Source organism: Callithrix jacchus, chromosome 8, assembly GCF_049354715.1.
Source record: "Callithrix jacchus isolate 240 chromosome 8, calJac240_pri, whole genome shotgun sequence".
NCBI classification, from domain to species: Eukaryota; Metazoa; Chordata; class Mammalia; order Primates; family Cebidae; genus Callithrix; species Callithrix jacchus.
This window is the reverse complement of record NC_133509.1, coordinates 25,594,394-25,607,574: the sequence shown is the minus strand read 5'-3', so window position 1 is coordinate 25,607,574 and position 13,181 is coordinate 25,594,394. Positions and strand designations below refer to the sequence as shown.

At 49.5% G+C, this 13,181-nt stretch overlaps 1 long non-coding RNA gene across 1 annotated transcript; it reads right to left on the bottom strand.

Moving 5' to 3' along the window:
- Nucleotides 1–4,157: 4,157 nt before the first annotated feature.
- Nucleotides 4,158–12,581, bottom strand: LOC144577325 (uncharacterized). The gene is made up of 3 exons (XR_013520867.1): nucleotides 12,488–12,581; nucleotides 8,766–12,401; nucleotides 4,158–4,817 (listed from the first exon to the last, which is right to left on the bottom strand). It is a non-coding gene; the product is annotated as an uncharacterized LOC144577325 (long non-coding RNA).
- Nucleotides 12,582–13,181: the final 600 nt, after the last annotated feature.

The following is a 13,181-nucleotide window of genomic DNA, read 5'->3' as shown; positions in this document are numbered from 1 at the left end:
GAGGTATTTGAGATTCTAAGGCCAGGGCCTTAAAAGATGGTGGTGAAACTGCCCGGCATGACATGGGAAAGGAATTTGTTAGGCTCTCAGGAGGGAAAAAAATGAGAAGCAAGGAGGGATAGGGAGCCTTGCAATCCCAGCACTTTGGGAGGCTGAGACGTGCAGGTCACCTGAGGTCAGGAGTTTGAGACCAGCCTGGACAACATGGCGAAACCCCGTCTCTACTAAAAATACAAAAATTAGCCAGGTGTGGTGGCGCATGCCTGTAGTCCCAGCTACTCCGGAGGCTGAGGCAGGAGAGTTGCTTGAACCTGGGAGGCGGAGGCTACGGTGAGCCTCCTGTGCCAATGCACTCCTGCCTGGGCCACAGAGCAGGACTTCGTCTTAAAAAACAAACAAACAAAACGAAAGGAGGCAGAGGAAAGAGAGATGAGCCTGTGGGACGAAGATAGGCTTGAATTGGGTGAGCCCGCTAGGCCCCTGTCTCCTCACCACCCCAGCCCATCTCACAAGTATTTGGTGCTTGTGTGTGTGCAGGGTAGAGTGAACATGGGAGGAGGAGGTGAGCACATGCAGAGGGGGCCATGAACCCTCTGCCCCGGAGAATGCACAGGATTGTGAGGAAAACTTTGGAGCGCTTTATGCTGTCAAATTTGAGGGATTCAATCCAGTTTTACCAAGTCTGGATGAGCAGATGGTTCCATTTTTTATTGTTACTATCATTATTGTTACAAAAAAATTACCCCTCAAAAAAGATACTCCCTCCTGGGAAAGCCACAGAAGAAATAAAAACAGAATCTTGTTGCAAAAAAATAAAATATATCCTTTAGCAATGCTTGCTTGGCAGAAACATATCTTTCATTTCTTTTTCCACTGTTAACCGTTATGTGAAATGAGGCCCTAGAAAATGTCAGGCTCTGGCCAGGCATGATGGCTCTCACCTATAATCCCAGCACTTTGGGAGGTCGAGGCAAAAGGATTGCTTGAGTCCAGGAGTTTGAGACCAGCCCAAGCAGCATAGTGACACCCTATCTCTACAAAAATAGAACAATTTAGCCAGATGTGGTAGTGTGCGCCTGTAGTCACAGCTACTTAGGAGGCTGAGGTGGGAGGATTGCTTGAGCTGGGGAGGTTAAGGCCGCAGTCAGCCCTGAATGCATCACTGCAGCCTGAGCAACAGAGACTTTTTCTCAAAAAAAAAAAAAAAAAAAAAGGTAAAAAGAAAATGTCAGGCTCTGAATAAATAAATAAAGACGCCTAGTAACCATATTTTAGAAGTTCAACCTCACTACCTGAGCTCACTGCTAATCCAAGAAATGCCAATTAAGACAATACATGATACTATTCTTTGCCAACGAGGACTGAGGAACAACTGAATCAGTAAGGGAACCATGGGTCCCCGTCCAGTGGAGACAAAGAATGCCCCATGTTCACTTGCTGCAAGCCTCACAGAGCAGGCCATCAAGGCCAGCTGGGACTAGCTGACAGGTGTCCCCACCTTGGGTGGTCCAGCATCCAGGAAGAAGTGTTAAGTCCTCCTACACACCCAGGAACCAGAGGGCAGATCTGAGGAGCCAGATCTGGGACAGATAAGCACTCACCGAAAGGGTCCATTGTAACCTGAAAGGAGCCACCCATATTAATTTTTAATTTTTCATAAACCTTCATACATACATCACATACAGTAAAATGCACAATGCCTAAGTGGGCTGCCACATGTGTAGGCCTATGTGACCACCTGGATCAAGATATGGGCACTTCTGTCACCCCAGAAAGTATCCTGATTCTTTTGAGTTCTGTCACCACAGACCGTATTTGTCTATTTATGAGCTCTGTAGAAATGGAACTGCATGGTAGGAGCTGTTTTTAGTCTGGTTCCGTTTGTTCATTACACATTTTTGAGGTTTGTCCATGGCCCTACATGTCTCATTAGCCCATCTGTCCCACTGAGAAGCATTCTTTGTGTGGATATGTTGCAATGTGTTTACTCATTATCCTGTTGATGGACATTTGGGTCGTTTACTCTTTCAGACCGCCATGTATAAAGCTGCTTGCATGAATCTTTGTGTGAAGGTGTGCTTTCATTTTTCATCCACTCCACACCTGAAAGTGGATATGCTGGGTCACAGGATAGGTGTCTGTGTCACTGCTGTGTGAGGTCTCGCCTCACTGACAACCAAGCAAGCTGTTCTGCGGCGAACATCAGCTGGGTGTCTTCTCACTCAACTCAACTCTGATGCTGCCTACCTGGAGATAGCCTCAGCTCCCACAGGTCAGTATCACAAGACTTTCGATGCCCTCCCTCTGTAGAGGCCAGTCGCAACCTGTGCTGCTGGCCAGCTATGAACGGGGGTTTCCACAACCCCCTCCTTGGGTTCAGTTAATTTGCTAGAGCAGCTCACAGAACTCCAGAAGCACTTTCGTTACATTTTCCAGTTTATTATACAGGCTGTTACGAAGAATGCAGATGAACAGCCAGGTGGAAGAGATGCACAGGGCCGGGCACATGGGGAGGGCATGGAGCTTCTATGCCCTCCCTGAGTGCACCAGCCTCCGGGCACCTCCACATGTTCAGCTCTCTGGAAGCTCTTCTGAACCCTGGCCATTTGAGCTGTGATGGAGGCGTCATTACACATTACCTAAGTACGATGGATTGCATCATTGGCCTCTGCGATTAACCCAATCTTCAGCTCTTCTCCCTTCCAGGGTGGTCAGAGCGGCAGGGCTGGGTGTTCCTATTTTTTTTGAGACAGAGTCTTGCTCTGTTGCCCAGACTTGAGTGGCCCAATCATAGTTTACTGCAACCTCAAACTCCTGGGTTTAAGTGATCCTCTTGCTTCAGCCTCCTGAGTAGCTAGGACTGCAGGTGCGTGCCGACATGCCATCAATTTCTTATTTTTAGTAGAGACAAGGTCTCACTCACTGTTTCCCAGGCTGGTCTTGAACTCCTGTGCTCAAGCAATCCTCCCACTTCAGCCTCCCAAAGTGCTGGGATTACAGGCATGGGCCACCACACTGGCCTAGTTCCAGTCCTTTAATCACCTGGTTGGTTGCCCTGGCAACCAGCTCTCATCTTGACGCTATTCAAGAGCCCATGAAGAGTCACTTCATTAGAACAAAAGACGGTCCTATCCCCCAGGACATTCCCAGGGATGTAGGAGCTCTGTGTTAGCAATCTGGGTCAAAGACTAAATATTAGAACAAAAGATCCTCCTAGCACTCCTATTTTCCCCAAAAAATTACAAGACTTTTAGTAGCTCTGTGCCAGGAACTGATGGCAGAAGCCAATATGTATATTTCTTCTTTCACAACTGCTAAGCAGGTTTTCAAAATGGTTATTCCATTGTATACTCCTACCAGCAATGTAGATGGCTTCCAGTTGCTCTGAGTATTTGGCAGCACAACAGAGTATCATTCATTCATTCATTCATTCATTCATTGAGACAGAGTCTCACTCTGTCACCCAGCGGGGATGCACTGGCACCATCATGACTCACTGCAGCCTCCACCTCCCAGGCTTAAGTGATCCTCCCACCTCAGCCTCTCAAGTGCCTGGGAACACAGGTGCATGCTACCATGCCCCAGTTTTTTTTTTTTTAGAGATGGGGTCTTGCTATAGTGCCCAGGCTGCTCTCGAACTCCTGAGTTAGTGTGATTCTCCCGCCTCAGCCTCTCAATTAACTGGGACCACAGGTGCATGCCACCATGCCTAAATTTTTTTCTTTTTTCTTTTTTTTTTGAGACTGAGTCTGTTCTTTCGCCCAGGCTGAAGTGCAATGGTGTGATCTCAGCACCCTGCAACCTCTGCCTGGGTTCAAGCAATTCTCATGCCTCAGCCTCCTGAGGAGCTGGGATTACAGGCACACGCCATCAAGCCCAGCTAATTTTTGTATTTTTAGTAGAGACAGGGTTTCATCACGTTGGCCAGGCTGGTCTTGAACTCCTGACCTCCAGTGACCTGCCTGCCTCATCCTCCAAAAGTGCTGGAATTATAGGCGTGAGCCATTGCACCTGGCCATTTTTTGTTTTTGTTTTTTAGAGATGGGGTCTCACTATGTTGCCCAGGCTGGTCTTGAACTCCTGGGCTTGTGGGATTCTCCTGCCTCAGCCTCCCAAAATGCTGGGATTACAGGCATGAGCCACTGGACCAGGTCATCTTTCTTTAACTCTGGGCATTTCTGGTGAATGTGTAGTCATAGCTCATGCTTTTAAATTTGCATTTTCCTAAGAACCAACAATGTTGTTTATCTTTTTGTGCACTTATTGTTTCAGACAGTGATTGGAGTGTATCAGGGACTGGGGTAATCATGGAATGAGGTTCCCTAAAGACAGAACACCTTGGGCCAGGCATAGTGGCTCACACCTATAATCTCAGCACTTTGTGGGGCCAAGGCAGGAGGATTGCTTGAGGCCAGGACTTCGAGACTAGCCTGGGCAACATAGCAAGAACCACCCGTCCCCCAAAAAAGACAAAACACCTCGAAACTGAAATTTGCATTTGTAGGCTTTCTCTTTCTATTTCTCTCACTGCTTTTTGTTGGCCACGGGTTGTGTTGGTGATGAAGAAGGCTGGAGAAGTTGTCTTGGTGTATTTGGGGGCTTAACATGGAGACCTTGGTGGGACATTATAGCTTTGAGCCACCTTGGACTCCACATGGCTCCTTTCCATGAGGCTTCTGGGCAATTCCATTTCCCAGCTGCTCTGACTTCTCTCCATGGCTGAAGAAACTCAGGATGGCTGTGGCTACTCAGCGGCTACATGGATGGGTGGGGGCACTGGCAGAATGGGCAGGATCCAGGCCCAATAACACAGTCTACTGAGATAATAGAAAACATTGTTAGTTTTAACTGTCCAGCACCGATCATCTTTCTCAACAGGTCCTCAGAAAATCCTCTCTTTGTCGTATTGACAAACACTGCTTTAACTCACTTATATCTGGAATCTTAAAAAATCAAACTCATAGCAGAGAGTGGAATGGTGGTTGCCAGGGAGGCGGGGTGGGGGCGGGAAAGGGGATATGTTGGTCAAAGGGTACAAAGTTTCAGCTGGAAGAGGAATAGGTTTTGGGGAGCTAATGAATAGAATGGTGACTACAGTTAATAACAGCATATTGCATGCTTGGAATTGCTAAAAGGAGATCTTAAGTGTTCTCACCACGCACAGAAAAAGTAACGACATGAGCGGATGGATGTACTCATTCACTTGATTGTGGTAATCTCTCTACCACGTGCACATATGTAAAATTATCACACTGTGCACCTTAAATATATACAATTTGTTGTCAATTCTACTGCAATAAAAACAGAAGAAAAAGGACATTATCTCTTGGGGAGGGAGAGGGGTGAGCCCAGCTGAAGGAAATGCCTGCCTCCCATGATGAGGTTCAGAAGCCAGATCCAGCCTCTCCTGGCCCTGGTATAGCCAGGGGTGAGGGCATGATCTGGGATTTCCTCACAAAGTAGATGTGCTCTTCTAGGACACTGGAACCCGAGAGAGTGACACCCAGCGGAATTGGAGGCAATTCTTGGCAGCTGTGCTGGGGCTGGGGTGGCAATACGCCTGGCAACGGCAACCACCCTGCTTGGCTGACGAGGTGGTTGCCATGTGCATTGCTTCCTGGCTCCCTGGAGCTCCCTGGAGCCTGCTCAGTCTCATGCCTGGTGCTCAGCCTCCTATCAATTCTGCAAGTCCTCCAACAGCCTTTCTGTTGGATGTGGCTATGCGACTCAATTCTGGCCAATGGAAAGAGGAAGAACCATGTGGACACCCCTTCAGGCCTGCAGACTCCTCTGGATGCTCTCTTCCCCTGCCTGCTGACAGCACGTTGGCTCGTCATCTAGGAATCCAGGCATTGAATGGGGGGACTTCCCTTTATGTGGGGCTTGATGTGAGCAAGACATACATTTGCATTGTGTAAAGCGACTGTGATTTGCGGATTTACCTAGTACAGCAGCCAATTGTGCCTTAGCTAACATAGCTAGCCGGAGACAATTTCTGTTGCCTGCAACCAAACACCCTGGCTGATCAAATATACCTCCTGATCACGGATATAAATCTGAAGGATATACACAAAAATGTTAACCATAGCAGTCTCCAGATGATGAAGTGATAGAGTGAGTCTTCTTTTCTTTCTCTTTTCTTTTGAAACAGGTCTTGCTCTGTCACCCACGCTGCAGTGCAGTGGTGCAGTCCTGGCTCACTGAAGCCTCAACCTCTCAGACTCAAGTGATACTCTCACCTCAGCTTCCTTAGTAGCTGGTACTATAGCCTTGCTTCGCTATACCCAGCTAATTTAAATTTTTTTTTTTTTTTGTAGAAACAGGGTCTTGCCATGTTGCCCAGGCTGGTCTCGAACTCCTGAACTCATACTATCCTCCTACCTCGGCCTCCCAAAGTATTGAGATTTCAAGCGTGAGCCACTTGGCAATTGGATGAGTCTTTCTTTCTTTCTTTCTTTTCTTTTTTCGAGATGGAGTCTTGCTCTGTCTCCCAGGCTGGAGTGCAATGGCATAGTCTCGGCTCACTGCAATCTCTGTCTCCCGGGTTCAAGCGATTCTCCTGCCTCAGCCTCCCAAGTAGCTGGGATTATAGACATGCACCACCACAACCTGGCTAATTTTTGTATTTTTAGTAGAGGTAGAGTTTCAACATGTTGGCCAGGCTGGTCTCAAACTCCTGACCTCGGGTGATCCACACGCCTCGGCCTCCCAAAGTGCTGGGATTACAGGCGTGAGCCACCACGTCCAGCCTTATTTTCTTATTTTGCTTTTCTACGCATTTCAGTTTTTTTTTTTTTTTTTTTTTTGCAGGAACATATGTGCCTTATATAATTAGAAAAGAAAACCATTTAAAATAAGCAGATTTGGATTCTCTGAGAACAAATCAGAGATGGAGAAACACTAGCCTCCATACAAAAGGCCAGAAAATCCAGAGAGCCAGTTGGATTTGCAAAAGCAGTGGACCATGGGCCCTGGGGTCTTCTCTGAGTGACTCCACTTCAAGGCCAGCAGTTCCTCCAGCTGTTTCTCATGGTCAGGATCCTTACCCATTTCCCAAGTGCTCTCATACTGAGCTGAGCACAGCGTGAAAGGCTGGACCTCCACTCAGCTCAGCAAGGCTTTCCTGGCACCTGCTGTTCACACAAGGCACCGGGAGATCACATGGGAGGGATGACAGGCCCCCAGGGCATTAGCCCAGGCCCCTCCCCAGAGGGCCACAGAGCAGCTCCCTCACACTGCAATCCCTCCCCAACCCCCACTCCCTGGGCCTCGTGGGCAGGCCCCCTCAGTGAGGTGAGGCTCTCAGAATAAGGTGCCTGTGACCTGGAAAGGTGGGGTCCGCTTTCCCAGGGCTTCCCCCTTCCAATAGTTGAGGGCACTTTTCACTTCCTCTTCCCATCCGCCAGTAGGGTGGGCACAGTCGCCCTCACTGCCAGTGATAGAGCGAAGGTGCGGTAACCTGCCCAAGTTCACGCACAACTGAAGTGGGGACTCTGCCAGAATTCTGACCTGAACTGAGTGATCCTAAAACCCACCGCGTTCTTTCTGGTCCATCACACACCTGTCTCTGAGGCCAAGGTCAAATAATTGGGCCATTAGTAACGGAGCCAAATCATGGCATGACGGCTCTAACAAGAAAGCAGGAAAACGTCTCCAGTTCCAAAATCTTGAGCTCTCTCTCTCTCTTTAAAATAAGGAGTCAGGTTAGCTACAGTTCCAGCATTCTGCTGAATTTCTGCAAAAATCATATAATCCACATAGACACCTTCCCAATTTAAGGATAGAGAAAACTGAGACCCCAAAAGGGGCCACAACTAGCCCAGGGTGTGCAGCATCACAGTGCAAGCACGCTAAGGCTGGAACCCAGGCCTTCTAACTCTAAGCCAATGTCCCTACATCACGTAGCCACCAAAATATCCCCTAGCACTGTAGTACATTCATTAATAATTTAAAAAACAAACGCATCATAACATGCACAAAGAAAATACACACCCCATAAGTGCATAGCACAATAAATTATTACAAAGCAAACACTCCTGTTTAACTTGTGTCCTGCACTCCACGGGCCCCTGTGCCAACTGCCAATCGCTATGCCCTCCGCCATCCCAGGGGAACCCTATCCTGACTTCCAGCATGCAGATTCATTTTGCCTCTTTGTAAACATTAAGTAAACGGAGCCAGGTCTTTTGTATCTGGCTTCATTTGCTCGATATCAAGTTGGTGAGAATTATCAGTGATGCCGGGTTTCATGATGGCCCATTCATTCTCATTGCTGTTCAGTGTTCCCTTGTAGGAACATACCACCCTTTTTTTTTTGAGACGGAGTCTCACTCTGTCGCCAGGCTGGAGTGCAGTGCAGTGTTGCGATCTCGGTTCACTGCAATCTCCACCTCTTGGGTTCAAGCGATTCTCCTGCCTCAGCCTCCGGAGTAGCTGGGATTACAGGCTCGCACCACCGTGGGGTTTCACCATATTGGCCAGGCTGGTCTCGATCTCCTGACCTCAAGTGATCCACCCGCCTCGGGCCCCCAAAGTGCTAGGATTACAGGTGTGAGCCACTGTGCCCAGCCAACATACCACACTTCAGCCACCCATTCTCCTCTTGGTGGACATTAGGGTTACTTCTAGTTTGAGACTATTATGGCTCTGCCACAAACATTCTGGGGTGTGTCTTTCAGCACATGTATGTTGACACTTCTCTTGGATAAACGCCCTGGGAGGAACTGGAGTATGGGCTGGGGGTGGCACCTCAGTGCCCCTCTTACCTTCTCTCAGCACACTTCTTCAGTGGAGACTCCTGCTTGGTGCTTTGAGAAACCCCAGGTGGCCCCCCCACCCCTCTTCCCTTGAGACCCTCAGGCTTCCCTGCTGGGAAAGGGCAGTGGGCAGCCATGGCACAAATTTGCTGTAGCCAAGTGGCTGCTGGGCCGGCTCTGGCACATCTGTTGAAAAGTGCTGTCCTCTGAGCGCTTCAGATAAGTCTTTTTTCAATAAACAAAAGCTGCAGCTGCCGGTTAGGAACTGCTTCTGTTCAGCCTGCCAGTTAGTGATAATCTGCTCATCCTGCACTGGCCTCTAATCCAGTGTGGCAGCTGGAGTGACCTCCAGCGATGTGTTACAGCCCCACCAAGGCAGAGGCTGCACCTCTCTTTTGCACTATCTCCCCATGGCCTAGCATGGTCCTGGCATGTAGAAAGCTTGGTAAATATTTGAATCCAGCTTTCTAAAATGCCAATGGGACAGTGTTGCTTGAAGCCCCAGTGCCCACGTGGTACTTGGGTAAGAGCACTGTATTAATTTCCTGTAACTGCTCTAACAAATGGTTTGAAACAACGCACACTTATCACACCGGTCAGAAATCCAAAGCAAGTCTCATTGAGCTAACAATCAAGGTGTTCCCAGAGTCGTATTCCTCCTGGAGGCTCCAGGGAAGAATCTGTTCCCTCGCTTTGTCAGCTTCTGGAAGCCACCTGCATTCCTTGGCTCATGGCCCCCTTCTCCATCTTTATTTATTTATTTTGAGATGGAGTCTCAATCTGTCCCCCAGGCTGGAGTGCAGTGGCGTGATCTAGGCTCACTGCAATCTCTGCCTCCTAGCGAATCTCCTGCCTCAGCCTCCCGAGTAGCTGAGATTATAGGCGTGCTCTGCCATGCCCAGCTAATTTTCTTTGTAGTTCTAGTAGAGATAGGGTTTCACCATGTTGGTCAGGCTGGTCTCAAATGCCTCACCTCAAATGATGTGCCCGCATCGGCCTCCCAAAGTGCTGGGATTACAGGCATGAGCCACCGCGCCCAGCCTAGACTTGCACTTTCTACCTTTGCTCCTAGAATTCTCATGGCCCAAAACTCAGTGCCTTTGATCTAGGTGCCACTCTGGTGAAGGTGAAGTCACCTTCACCAGAAAGCCATTCCTGATCCTGAAGCTGAGAATGGCCTCGTCTCCTCTGTCCCACACATGGCTGGTGGCTCTGACAGGTGGTGTTGCTTGGGTGCAAAGCCTGGCTCTGTCATTTGCTGTCCCTGTGGCCACCTTAGGCAAGTTAAGATCTGTGTGTCTTAGTATCCTGATCTATAAAAAAAAATGAGAATAGTGGTTTGATAAGGTTGCATGAGGACTGAGAGAATGTGCATAAAATGCTTTATCACAGAGCCTGGGGCACAGTAAAACTTGATTTACAGAACAGTATTGTTTCATTCGCTGCTGATGTCTAAGGCTCACTTCCTAGCTGGAGTTCCTAGTAACTCCTTATAAGTACACCTGTATTATTCGTCCCTGTGCCCCAAGGTGTTCCCTGAAAATCATCAGTGCGCGTTACTTTGTGTTGGAGGGATGGAGGCATGGTCATGTTTATTCACGCTCATCTATCTGAATGTGGTCAGACCATGAGGCCAGCAGAAAAGCCAGGCTCCTGTGGCCCCCACCTGAGCAGAAGTGGCAGTTTAGCTGAAAGTAGTACGGGGTGTGGGAGTCTCCATGGATATATGAGGAAGTTGGGGAATGTGGGGGTGTCTAGAAAGGCTTCCCAAAGGAGATAAATGTGGGAAGCTGGAGTGGGAGGAGGCAGTGGGGCATCTGTCCTCTCTACCTGGGCCCAGCCCTCAAAAGTATCAACTCGGCAGGGCGCGATGGCTCATGCCTGTAATCTCAGCACTTTGGGAGGCTGAGGCAGGTGGATCACCGTAGGTCAGGAGTTCGAGACCAACCTGACCAACATGGCAAAACCCCATCTCTACTAAAAATACAAAAAAATTAGCTGGGCGTGGTGGCATGTGCCTGTAATCCCAGCTACTTAGGAGGCTGAGGCAGGAGAATCCCTTGAACCAGGGAGTCTGAGGTTGCAGTGAGCTGAGATCGCACCACTGCACTGCACTCCAGCCTGGCATAGAGTGACACTCCATCTCAAAAAAAAAAAAAAAAAAAAAGCAACTCAAGAGCTCTCCCCAACCCTCTCTCCCTTCAGGTCGTCCTCTTTGGCCTCCACAGCCCTGCAGTGTGAATGTTCTTTACTAAGGTGGTGAGGCCCTGAAGGACATCAGTTAGAGATACTGACAGTTCCTGGGGATGGGATGAGTCTTCTTGCCAGGGGCCCTCCTGAGTCCTCAGACGGGGCTGATCAAGGCTGCCCCCAGCTGTTGCCAAGCAGCCAGGATGGCAGCTCTTCTCCCACCTGTGATAGGGGCTTTGCTCTACTTTCTGGGAGTGGGGGCAAGGTCTATCTGGGTTCTACCTGAGAGAGAATCTCATAAAGAATGAAGCTCCCAAAGTCCTACCAGGCAGGAGTGGTCTGTTGGGGTGATCAGCTTCTTGTTTGGGAAAAGGAAAAAAATATACTTTTTTGGGGTAACATGACAGAAAAGAGCATGAATTCATTGAGCTGTAACTGCCCTGCACGGTGAGTTCCTCTGGGCTCCTTGAGAACAAGCAGGGAACACCCTATTCCCATGGTCAATGCAACCACCACACACTCATCACCGATGGCTGCAGAGCCCTCCTCTGAGCTCCCACCCTGCAGCCTGGGAGGCACTTGGCCCTGGAGGTAGAGGCCTGGATCCGAGGTCAGCCTGCTTGGGTTCTGAAACTGGCTTACTATGGTACCTTGGCATGTCCCAGCCCTCTCAGTGTCCGCATGTGCACAATGGGGGTTTATAATAATGCCCCCCCGGCAGGACTGTCATGAAGCACACATGAAGCCTTGGCGGTGAACATCTGGCATGACTCTGGACACCATTGTCACCTCCTTCTCTCTCCTCCCTTGTCCAGGAAGCAGCTCTCATACCTGAGTGCAAACTCATCTGAGCACACCTTTCTTCCCAGCAATCGCCCTCTGGCAATCAACAAGCCAGGGCTGGGAGAGGAAAGGCTCAGCTAGAATCTCAGAGGGCCCCAGCCTGGTTCAGCCGAAGATGTTCCCCCAGTCTCCCACTTCAGGGCCCTAGAAGTTTGTCATTAAGTAGGACATGGGGTTTGAGGAGGGGACCGGGTTCTCCACGCTTGGCTGTTCAGCCCCACGGTAAACAGCGCTGATGTGCCCCAGCCTGCCTTGGCCCTGCCTTCTGGCTGCCTGGGCCGTTTGCCAGGACTCCTGGGCCTTGGCTCCCCATTCCCAGACACATCCACCCACCCAGGCAGAGGCTGGAAGGGTCTCCAGACTCAGAAAAGATACCGCTTTCTGAGATCCCCGATGAAGCTATTCCCAGGTATTCCCAGGTGGGTGCACGGGCTCTGAGAAAAAATTTGCATATTCCCTTCCCCGCCACACCCTCTCTGTCCTGTGTAACCCACAAACAGAAAAAAATTTGCATATTCTCTCCCCTGCCACACCCTCTCTGTCTCTGTGTAATCCACAAACCTTTTCCGTCCTGGCCAGGTTACTTCCTTTCTCAGGCCCCAGTTTTCTCATCTGTAAAAGGAAGGCAGAAGGCTAGAAATTCTTCTAAGCCCTTCCAGGTGTGACAGTCACGGACGCCACCTGGGCAAAGTGCTCACTTGGTTTGTGTTCAGTCAGTGTAGTCATCTTACAGGTAAGGAAACTGAGCTTCTGAGATATGGAGGCCTCCCCGAGGGTCAGGCAGGCTGGAATGAATTCCTGTTGACTGTCAATCCAGTGCTCCTTCTCCAGCCTCAGGCCACTCCCCCAAGGTCAGGGGCAGCCAGCGGAGGAGGCGAAGCGTGTGTAGCAACAGGCATCCTCAGCTGCGAGGCTCTGTCGTTGGTGAGAGCCCTGGAGAAAGTCGCTCAAATCTCCATTTTTCTCTTGATGACCTGCCTCTGTCCCGATGTCCAGAGCATTCTCAGGTCCCAGGGCACTAAAAACAGAGAACACTAAATTTTTTTTTGAGACAGGGTCTTGCTCTGTGATCCAGGCTGAGTGCAGTGGTACAGTCTCAGCTCCCTGCAGCCTTGAACTCCCAGGCTCAAGCAGTCCTCTCACCCCAGCCTCCTGAGTAGCTGGAATTATCAGTATAATAATAATGCCACCATGCCTAATTATTATTATTATTAGTTTTAGAGAGGAGCTCTCGCTATGCTGCCCAGGCTGGTCTCAAGCTCCTGGACTCAAGCAATCCCCCCTCAGACTCCCCAGATGCCAGGATTACAGGCATGGGTCACTTGCACCTGGCAATGAACTCTAACTGAACATTTACATCCCTTCCGTATACTTAACTCGCTGCAACCTCAT